This window comes from Equus caballus, chromosome 3 (genome assembly GCF_041296265.1).
Source record: "Equus caballus isolate H_3958 breed thoroughbred chromosome 3, TB-T2T, whole genome shotgun sequence".
Lineage (NCBI taxonomy): Eukaryota > Metazoa > Chordata > Mammalia > Perissodactyla > Equidae > Equus > Equus caballus.
In genome coordinates, this window is record NC_091686.1 from 83,425,187 (window position 1) to 83,436,625 (window position 11,439).

At 37.0% G+C, this 11,439-nt stretch overlaps 1 non-coding gene and 2 pseudogenes across 1 annotated transcript; 1 reads left to right on the top strand and 2 right to left on the bottom strand.

The window, feature by feature from the left end:
* Positions 1–302: 302 nt before the first annotated feature.
* Positions 303–409, top strand: LOC111773039 (U6 spliceosomal RNA). Its single transcript, XR_002807245.1, has one exon. It is a non-coding gene; the product is annotated as a U6 spliceosomal RNA (small nuclear RNA).
* A 9,521-nt stretch (positions 410–9,930) lies between these two features.
* LOC138915039 (mitochondrial-processing peptidase subunit beta pseudogene) lies at positions 9,931–10,511 on the bottom strand (annotated as a pseudogene).
* Positions 10,512–10,515: 4 nt separating this feature from the next.
* LOC100147171 (mitochondrial-processing peptidase subunit beta pseudogene) lies at positions 10,516–11,087 on the bottom strand (annotated as a pseudogene).
* Positions 11,088–11,439: the final 352 nt, after the last annotated feature.

The following is an 11,439-nucleotide window of genomic DNA, read 5'->3' on the forward strand; positions in this document are numbered from 1 at the left end:
GATGCACAGCTAACAAGCAGAGCAAGTCCTTACCCGGGATCCAAACCTGCGAATCCTGGGCCGCCAAAGCGGAACACACAGAACTTTAACCACTCAGCCACTGGGCTGGCCCCAGAATTATTTTTATTTTATATAAACATAGTAGAAAAATGGAGCGCACTGCATAGGACAAGTATTGTGAAGTAAAATTTTTTTCTCAGTTATATATATTTATTATACAAATATTATATTTAGTATGTATTTACTGGGTCATGATGTAAAATACATCTGATGTTGTGGGTTGTAAGATAAAAAGTTTGAGAGTGCTCCCTTCAGCAGCACATAGACTAAAATTGGAGGGATACAGAGCAGGTTACCGTGGCCCCTGTGCAAGTGTGACTTGCAAACTCATGAAGCATTCTATCTTTTTTTTTTATGTTATATGTTTTTTTACCACAATTTAAAAAAAACAGCTTTGAGAAACATGGGGTTAGATGCTCTCTATGGTCCCCTTCCTTCTGCTCTGTAGCCCATGACTACCCCAGCCTACTAGAAACTCGCCTTTCTGTGACCTCCTTTGAATTATTACCATGTGATTCTGGCCCACCATTTACTTTTTTAAAGAGGGAGGCAGGATGGTGTAGTGGTTAAAAGTACCCTATTGAATTAGCTAGGTCTATGTCTGACTTTACTTTCTTCTCTTATTAGTTGAATGACCTAGAAAATGTACCCGACCTCTCTCAGCCTTGTGTTCTCAAGGGGATAACACGTAGGATGCATGATGGTTACAGAATTAAATACGATGCTGTAGGTAGAACTCTTAGCACAAGCCACCTTGTTCACAGAAAGTGCTCAGCGTACGGCAGCAATTATTATCTCACTTCCCGTTCTACCGAGATTTTAAGGCACAGTCCGCAATTTAGTGCCTGGCACATGCAAAATCATAAATACCATATGCTTATTTGACTAGAAAAACAAGGCTTCCAGCCTCAAGCAGATCCTAATGCTGGCAGGCAGGCATTCTCTGTTGGCATGCCCCATTACCCTACGAGACTCGGGAGGAGAGGCAGGGCATTCTGTGTCCTCTACCCACACGTCCCCTTTGGCTTTTTTCCCTGACATGGTCAGCTGGACCTGGGAAGGCAAGGCAGAAGGAGGCAGATCTGGCTATGATTTGCTTCAAAGATCAAAATGACCCTGACATTTCAGTGCCATCAGAATCAAGACAGATGGAAACTCAGGATCAGCTGTGTCACAAACTGGGCATCTACCTGAGAAGGTTACAGAAAGAAGCATAAGCCAAAGAAATAGAAAGAGCTGGTGGCCAGAACACTGAGAAACTGAGGGGTAAGACCCAGACATACACCAGGAATAAACAGCCATCTTCAAACAGTCAACAAATGAGCAACTCACCAGGTCCTAATTGCCTCATAGGCTGGGAACCAAGGAATTGACTTGTAAATGATTAATTTCAGGAAATACCAACTAATCAATGACTAGGGCTTCTGTGTAATAGTTTCCCCAGATTTATAGGTGGTGATTGTGTGAATTGGATCATTGATTCTAGAATGAGATAAGCAGCAATATTGGTAACCTAATCTACTTACTCCAAGTAGCTACAAAGAAATTAGCTGCCCTTAGTGGAAGCCAGCCCATTACTGAAGAGTGAAAAGAAGCCCATTCATCATGGCGGAGCCTCACACCAACCCGTCTCCCTGGAGCATTCAGCTATGCTGAGAAGATGTTGACGGAGAAGGGGATAATGATCCATAAGTACATATATGGAAAAGGGGGTGCAAGTGGCTGAGGGAAACCTCGTGAGATTGCACAGGGAAAAAAATGGGCCTTAAAATGATAAAAACGGTAAAAGTACAATGTTACAAAGACTATACAAATAGTATTCGAAAGAATAGGACTGTTGAAAGTAGCACTCAATGCTAGTGTGTTTTTTTCTGGAAGAAAACTTAGTTTGAAATTGTATGGTGAAAAAGAAAAGAAAACGTATGTGAATAAGGTAGCCCCACCTAAAAAAATGTTGCTAACACAATAGTTTTTCAGGAAAGAAAAGGCAAGGATGCCTGGAAATAGCTGCATCTAATCAGCCCCCATCCCAAGCAATCAACTGAAGTCCAGGAAATTCCATATGTAACCAGAAGAATAGACATCCTGGAGCATTTTGCCACAGTTAAGATTAGCGGAAACAGACCCCCATCAGCGCTAGTAACAAAGAAAAATTAAAGGTGAAGAAACTGCTGAGGCTCCCTGTGCCTCTCTTCTGGGAAGGTGCTCATGAGGGCGAGAAGGATGGGAATTAGGACAGAAGCAGTTGCCCTGGCCATGCTGACAGCCCTCTGTTCTGAGACCACTCCTTCAACAGCAATGCAGACCGTTGTATTTTCTCCAGGGAAAACAATGCAAACAGTGACTAGGGCTCAGCGGGTCCTCCTGACATACCTTAACAATCCTTAAAAAGGTTTGTTAACATAGCAATGGTTTATGTTTAGCACTTTTTGGAGCTTAATTCCCTACTGAAAGGTCATAAAGATATTCTACTGTATTTTTGCCTAAAAGATTTAAAATTTGCCCTTTCACAATGAATTCCTCCCTCTCTATGAAATTGAAAGACACAAAAAGCACAAGCCAAAAAGGAAAAGATGAATACATTTCACTTCATTAAAATGAATAACTTCCACTTACCGAAAATATCATAAAGAGAGCAAAAAGATAAGCCACCAACTTGGAGAAAATATTTTTAAAAATTATTTATTATTTATTAATTTTATTTATTGCAGTGACATTGGTCTATAACATTATATAAATTTCAGGGGTACATCATTATGTTTCGATTCCTGTAGATTACATCATGTTCACCACCCAAAGACTAATTACAATCCATCACCACACACGTGTGCCTAATCGCCCCTTTCGCCCTCCTCCCTCTCCCCTTCCCCTCTGGTAACCAACAATCCAGTCTCCGTCTCTATGTGATTGTTTGTTGTTGTTTTTATCTTCTACTTATGAGTGAGATCATATGGCATTTGACTTGGAGAAAATCTTGACACCAAATCTGACAAAGGACTAGGACCCAGAATATATGTAAGAATATCTACAACCCATCAGAAAATGTCAAAAAAAATAAGGTAATTCACAAAGGAAATATAAATGACTATTCAGTATAATTAAAAGATTCTCAACTTTGTTGGTAATCAGGGAAATGCAAATTACAATCATAATGAGATATTATTTTACAAGGTTTTGTCTACATGGACAAAATTATGAAGTCTGACAATACCAAATGTTGGTGAAGATGTGGAAAAACAGAATCTTATGTGCTAATGTTGGGCTTAAAATGATACAGTTTCTTTGGAAAACAACTTGGCGCTGTCTAGCACAGGTAAAGATTACATTTCTATGGTCCGGGAATTCCACTCCTAGGTGTGTAGCCTAGAGAAACTCTTGCATATGTGTTCTAGGAGACATGTATAAGACTGTTAATAGAAGCACTATTCAAATTAGCAAAAACACAAGCAAAGCTGAGCAAATATTGTTTGGGGATACCTACACTGTAGTCAACTATTGTTAAAAAGCAGGAGTATGATAAACACAAAATTCAGGAAAGCGGTTATGTTTGAGGGGGAAGGCAGGAGGATAGGAGTTGGGGAAGAGGACACAGCTACTTTCAATCGTATTGCTAACGTTCAGATTCTTCAGTTGGCCAGTGGTTTATATATGTTGCACTTATTCCATTGTAGGCACAGAATATTACATAATAAATTGCTTTTAATTTGTAAAAACACTGGGTGAACATAGAACAAAAATCTCTAATGGCTCAGTGCTAAGGCAAACAAGAGATCTTGGTAACTTCAGTCTCACTAAATAGGAGGGGAAGGGTCATTCTGAAGTGGCGGATTGCTCTCTGTGGGGGAAGGTCTGCATAATGTGCGTGCCCCCCGAGGTCTTCCCAGAGCGTGGCCAGCTGGCCTAGTGATCAGAACCTGCGCCCATGGTTACACCCTATTACTCAGGTTGGTAAGTGGCCTGAGTGGGTAAGTGGTGATCAATTATGGAAAAGGCATGCTACTTAGTATATGAATGTTGTATGTGGTGAGATCCATCTTAGATGATTTTCCACGCAGAAAACTGAGGGCTGTTCTGGGGCAAGGCCTTTTGTTCTAATACTGGGGTTACTCTACTTTCTACCTTGATTGGGTAAATTTGACACTGAAGCAAGGCTGTTTTCTCATCGGTTAGCATTTTAAATTGTAATTCTAAAGACTCGTACTTGGGTCTTGACACTGTTAGACTTTGTAACCCTAGCACCACTCATGTAACCACAACCCTTTTTTATTGCTATCTATATCTTAAATATATTTGGGTCTTACTCTCCCAAAAAGATTATAAAGTTAATGTTTATAATTAGCTAAAATGGCAGGATTTTCTAAAGCCCTGTTTTGTTCATCCTTGATGCCAAAAACTTGGCAAAATAAGTGCTTAATTGGTTTTTTATTTTGAAAAATTATAAATTCACAGGAAGTTGCAAAAATAGTGCAGAGAGGTTCCATGAACCCATCACTCAATTTCCCCAATGATCATATCTTATGTAACCATGGGACAATGTCAAAACTAGGAAACTGACATTGGTATAATGTATGCATATAGTTCTGTGCCATTTTATCATGTACAGATTCCTGGAACCACCACCAAAGTCAAGATATGGAACTATTCCATCACCACAACCGTCTCCCTTTATAGTCATCCCCAGCTCTCTCTGCCATCATCCCTAACTCCTGGAATCTGCTTTTCATCTTTATAATTTTGTCATTTTGAGGATGTTATCTAAACAGAATTATATGTTATATGACCTTTTGAGATTGGCTCTTTTCACTCAGCAAAATGCCTTTGAGCATAGAGTTAGGTCATGTTTTTTTAATCCCCTCTGCCAACCTCTGTCTTTTCATTGGTGCATTAAGACCATTTACATTTAATGCAATTATCGATATGTTAGGGGTTAAGTATGTCATTTTATTTTATGTTTTCTGTCTATTTTCTTTCTGCTGTTCAGATAGGGTAATTTCTATTGTTCTATCTTCAAACTCACTGATTCTTTCTTCTGTCCTCTCTATTCTCTTCTTGAGCACATCTAATGAGTTTTTTAATTTAAATTATTATTTTTCAGTTCTAAAATTTCCACTTGACTATTTTTTATATCTTTTGTTTCTTTACTGACACTTTCTATTTTTTCATTTGTTTCAAGTATGTTTGTAATTGTTTGCTGAAGCATTTTTGTGATAGCTGCTTTAAAATCCCTGTCAGATTATGTCAACATTTATGTCATTTCTGTTTTGGCATTTGTTGATTGTATTTTCTCATTCAAGTTGAGATTTTCCTGCTGGAAATACTGTGCTGGTGGGGGAAAGTGGGCATTGTCTCAGTGCTGTCAGGTGAGGAGAAGACCCAGTTTCCCTTATCTCAGCCTCTGTGGACACTGAGAGGCATGGTATCTCATTATTGCTGGGTGGGGGTAGGAGACCAGGCTCCTCACTAGGCCTCCACTGGCACGAGTTGGCTGGGAGGGGAAGGGGCACCTCCATACTGCCCCCATGTGGCCTCACTGACATTGTGGAAAGGGACTCATTATCACTGGGTGGAAGTGAAAGTCCGGAATCTTTACTAGGCATCCTCAACGTTATCCTAGTGGAAAGGAGAGGAATGTACCCCATTACCACCAGGTGGGGTAGAAGTCTAGGCTCGCTGTGTGGTCTCCGGTAACACTGAGGGGTGCATGCTTCTTATTTCTGAGAGGGGAAAGTCTAAGCTTCCCACTTGTTCTTCTCTGACACCACCCCAGCAGGGGATGGGGTGCCTCATTATAGTTGGGTGAGGATAGAAGCCTAAGCTTTCCACTTGGCCATGGTGATGAGGGTGGGGCCACATTTTTTTCCAACTTCTCTGTACTATTTTTGCAACTTCCTGTGAATTTATAATTTTTCAAAATAAAAAACCTATTAAGCACTTATTTTGCCAAGTTTTTGGCATCAAGGATGAACAAAACAGGGCTTTAGAAAATAGTTATTTGCCTGGAGTATGGAAGTTATTGTCTACAAGTTTTCTGTCTTGCTAGGCTGTCCATTTCCTGGGTCTTTGTAAAGAGAACAGACTTTGGGAGGATTTTTTTTTTTTGGTCTGTGCCCATTGGTACTTCCTGGTTGTCAGCTTCAACAGCATCCAGTCTGGGATATATGAAGAAAAAGAAAACCCAGGGAATTTACCACTGTGTCATCCTTTGGGTCACGAGGTCCCTAGACATTCTGCCTTCTTTCTAATGTTCAAGTCTTCTTATATTTCTTTTATATATAATGTGCAGGAATTTAACTCTACTTAGTGTGAGTAATAGAGAGAAGTGTGTTTATTCCATCTTGTCCTGGAACCAGAACAGTTAATAGGTTTTAATTGAATGGATTGGTGAATCTCTGCCCTTCTTCTTTTTCTCTATTTTTCATTGTTCACAGAATGGGAATAAACACACAATATGTACTAGAATAGCTTGGGAGAAGCAGAGGGTCATATTTACAGACATGGTAAAGAAGTTGATAGAACATAGCTGTCTCCATCCGTGATAAAAATAACCACATCTTATTTGTTTCTTTAAACCATCTATTACAAGGGAAGGATCAATAACAGCTAGATCTCTGTTGAGAAGTCCCATGTCATTAGAAGTCCTAATCCCCTACATGTAATTGGCACATTACATTAACAGCACAGGTACTTGTGCTAGTCACTGGGGATACAGCATATAACTTGGGGATAAGTATAACTTGGTGTTTTGATAGTTGGCAATAACGTGATGTGGTACAGTCTTCGTTTATCATAACGGATACCCAGTGGGCTTTTTCAATCTGGAAACTACTTCTTGTAGTTCTAGGAAATTTTCTTGTTTTCTTTCTTTCCCTCCTTTTTTTCTGTTTGCTCTTTTGGAACTTCTATTTGTAGGATATTGGACCTACTCTTTTGATTTTCTAATAGTTCTTATCTTTTTCGTTCTCTTTGGTTCTTTAATCTGTCTTTATCTTCTCTCTCATATTTTATACGTTTTTGTCTTTTGAAAGATTTTTCTCAATTTTATTTTTCAGATGTTTTCTTAATTTTTTATTTCAGCTGTCCTATTTTTAATTTCCAAGATGTATTTCCTCTCTTATACTATCTTTGTCTGGTTTGGGTACTGAGTTATAATATGCCTCACGAAATGAGGTGAGTAGTTTTCGTTCTTTTTCTGTTTTCTAAAAGAGTTTCTGCAAGATGAGAATTATCTGTTCTTTGAATGTTGGTAGAATGCTCAGGTAAAATTTCCAAGGATGGATGTTTACTTTGTGGAGATATTTAAAATTATTGATTTTATTTCTTTAATAAATGTAGGATTATTCAGGTTATCTGTGTCTTCTGGAGTTAGTTTTTGTCATTTTTTTCTTAAAATTTGTTCATATTATCTACCTTTTCAAATTTACTTGTTATTAATATTCACTTATCATGTCAATCTATTCTGCACTGGTAATTATGTTCACTTAATTATGCCAAACGTGTTTAGTTTATCCCTTTTCTTTTTGTCTCTCCTCAATCTAGTCAGAGGTTTGTGAATTTATTGGTCTTTTCAAAGAGCCAACTTTTGCTTTGGTGCTTTTCTCTAATTTATCTGTTATTTCATTAGCATTTATATTTACTACTTCATTCTTTCTACTTTATATATTTTCTGTTGTTTTATTACTACATTCTTAGGTTATATGTGTAGCTTGTTAATTTTTCAGATTTTCTTTTTAGAAAAAAATTTTAAAAAGTTTCCAAATTTCCCTCTAAGTATTGCTTTAGCTGCCTCAGACATTTTCATTATCTTTACATTCTAAGTATTTAAAAATTTCCTTTGTGATATCTTCTTTGACTGAAGTTATTTAGAAGCATGTTTTTAAATTAAAAAAAAAAGATTTGGTAATTATATTTTTGTTATTGATTTCTAACACAGTTGCATTTTAGCCAGATAATTTGTTTTGTACAAATTCTGATTCCTTGAAATTTGTTGAGACTTGTCTTATGGCCTCACACATGGTCAATTTTCATATGTGTTCTGTGTATGTTTGAAAATAATGTCAATTTACCAAAATATAGATGTATTGTTCTATACATGTCCTTTAGATCAAGCTTGTCAATTATATTGCTCAAGTTCATATTCTTACTGGTTCTTTTGTCTACCTGGTCTCTCAGTTACTGAGGGAGATATATTAAAATTTCTCACTGTGATAATAGATTACTCAATTTTATAATTGTTATACATTGTTAACAACTTTAATTTTTAAAAAACTATGTAGTGATTCTTTGTCTTTGATAATGTTTTGTGTCTTTGATTTTGTCTGATGTCAATTTAGCATTTAATATTTGCGTGATAATATTCTTTCATCCTTTTACTGTCAATGTTCTTCTCTCTCTAACTTTTAGTTAGGTCTCTTGTAAATAACATATAGGTGAATTTGTTTCTTTTTCCAGTCTGGCAGTCTTTGCTTTTTACCTGGAGAGTGTGTGCATTTACGTTTATTGTGATTACTAGTCTATTTGGATTTATTTTGCTATTTGTGTTGTGTTTTCTGTTTGTCTTTTTATATTGTCTTTTTATATGTTTCTTTTTTAATTACTTTCCTTTATATTGAGTTTGTTTTTTTTCTCATTTTCATTTGCCTCTCAAATAGTTGGAAATTGTATCTCTATTTTTATTTTTAAATGATTCCCTAGAAATCCTAGAATGCATTTTAATTTAGCAAAGTCTAAAATTAATTCATTCATTTATTCTTTTCTAAGATAATATAGACAACTTGAAATGCTTTAACTTTGATCATCTCATCCCAACTTATGAGTATTTGCTATGACTAACCAATATTTAGTTCTTCTAGTCACTAACATGTCAAAGTAGAATGTTGTTTTAGATTCACCCAGTTATTTAATGTTTTCTTGGCTCATCATTTTCTTTTTGCATCTCAGACTTCTTGGGACTCATTATCCTTTTTTCTGGAGCACATCTCTTAGAAATTCCTTTTGAAAGGGTCTCTCAAATTTTCTTTTCTGAAAATATCTTAATTTTACTCATGTTCTTGAAAGACAACCTCTATGATAATATCATTCTAGTTTTATGGTTATCTCCTCTCTGTTTTAAAAAAATCCCATGATATTCTGACCTTCATTTTGGCTATTGGGAAATCAGATGTCAGTCTAATTTGTTCATTTATCAGTAATCTGTCTTTTTATCTGGCTGTTTTTAACATTTTTTTCTTTTTCATTTTCTTTTATTCTCTTTTCTTCCTTTTCTCCCTCCCTCCCTCCTCTTCTTTTCCTTATTTCTTTTCTTTTCTTTTCTTCCTTCCTTCCTTCCTTTCTCTCTCTCTCTGTCTCTCTTTCTCTCTCCCCCTGCTTTCTTTCTCTTCCTTCCATTCTTTCCCTTCCTTCCTTCTTTCTTTCTTTTTCTTCCTTCCTTCCTTCCTTCTTTCTTTCCTTCTTTCCTCCCTCCCTCCTGTCCTTCTTTATTTCCTTTTTTTTGGTGTTCTGTAGTATCATTACAAAGTATCTATCTAGTCTTGTACTTTTAAAAATTTATTCTGCTTGGGATTCACTGGGGTTCTTAAATCTGGACATTTCTGTCTTTTGTAAATTCATGAAAATTCTCAGTCAACATCTCTTTGAATATTGCTTTCTTCTACATTTTCTCTATCTCTTTCTTCTACTCTGATTAGATATATGCTAGCTGTCTTAATTATGGTCTCCATGTCTTCTTTTCCAAATATACGTGTTCATTTTTATTTTATTTTTTTAAGGATTGATAGCTTAAAACTTGTGTCTCTCTGTTAGTTTTATAAATATGTTCAAAATATTTTGATTAAGAGCATTTTAATCACAAAACCAGCATATGTTACTGCAAATTCAGTCACAATATTGCTCAATGGAAACAAGAGCTACAATACCTGGACTCTTATCTTGAATATATTTGGTGCACACTTCTTGAACTGCCTCAGCATCTACAGCATCAATTGCTGCTATAAGCTCAGGGATAGGAATTCTTCTATTATAGTATCACATTTGCCTTCCAATATCTTCACAAACTGGACTTGAACCATAGAGTTGCAACAACATGTTTGTTTTTAGAAGAGTTGTGGCTCGTGTAATTTTACTTTCAGTGACACACAGAGTCACATCTATTCTTTTTGAACAAGATGTAGCATGTCTGCAACAATGACTGGTTCAAAACTCATATAGATTTCCCACAATCCTGTATCTGTGTAGGATGTGTTGTGACTGAAAGCCATGGCAGACCTTGCCATGACAGATAAGCTGGGCCAGCTTGCTAGATAAATTCATTCCTCCTCTGAAATGACAGTCTTAGTTGCCAATCGATGTGTTTGCAACTATGACAGAGATTGTATCTGGATGTGCCCAACCAAGAGCTTACACAGTTCTTGAAAGATGTGAAGATGTGCCAAAGGCATCTTGTCATCCCTCATGCAAATCTCAAGTTCCTTGTTGTAAATTGGCTTTGACTTCCTGCATCTCTCTAAGGATTACTCCATACTTATCTTCAATATCTGCTTCTCCTGATGAACTGTTTTGTATTGTATCAGTGAGAATTTCTACAGCTCTTGGCAAATCCAGAGAATTCTTTGGCATAATATATGGCCTGCTTTCTGTAGGTATAGGCATTGAAATAAGCATCCATGTTTTCATTTTCAAGTTCCAGATCTAATTTGTATCTATTTTTGTTGACCTTGAAATCCATATGTTCCAGAGAATGAGCTGTTTCCTTCTTCTTATTATTTTCTTGTCAATTCCCAGCATCAATCCAGAGCCCAATTGTGTATGTTGACAACCTAGTCTTCAAAGGCCAGTCTGAGTCCATTTTCCAAACATGTTGCTCCTGTTTTAGGAACATTCAGAACAACTTGTGTAGTGGCATGTGTATCTTTTAATTTGTTCTCTCCAAATTATAACGACAGACCAGCACTTCCAATCAAGAGTCTCTCAGTGAAACCCCAGAGCCACCACCACACCATGGGAAACAGCATGGCATGGACTCTCCTCTCCATTCTTAAAAAAATTTTTTTTTTGTGAGGAAGATTGGCCCTGAGCTAACATCTGTTGCCACTCCTCCTCTTTTTGCTTGAGGAAGATTGTTGCTGAGCTAACATCTATGCTAATCTTCCTCTATTCTATGTGGTATGCTGCCATAGTGTGGCTTGACAAGCAGTGCTAGGTCCATGCCTGGGATCTAAACTTGCAAATCCCAGGGTGCTGAAGTGGAGCGTGTGAACTTCACGACTATGCCACCAGGTAGGCCCCTCCTCTTCATGTCTTTTAACTTCTGTGTTATTTTTTTCAACTTCCTTTTCCCTCTGCTGCATATTGAGTAACTCTTGAGTTCTTTCTTCCAGTTCATTA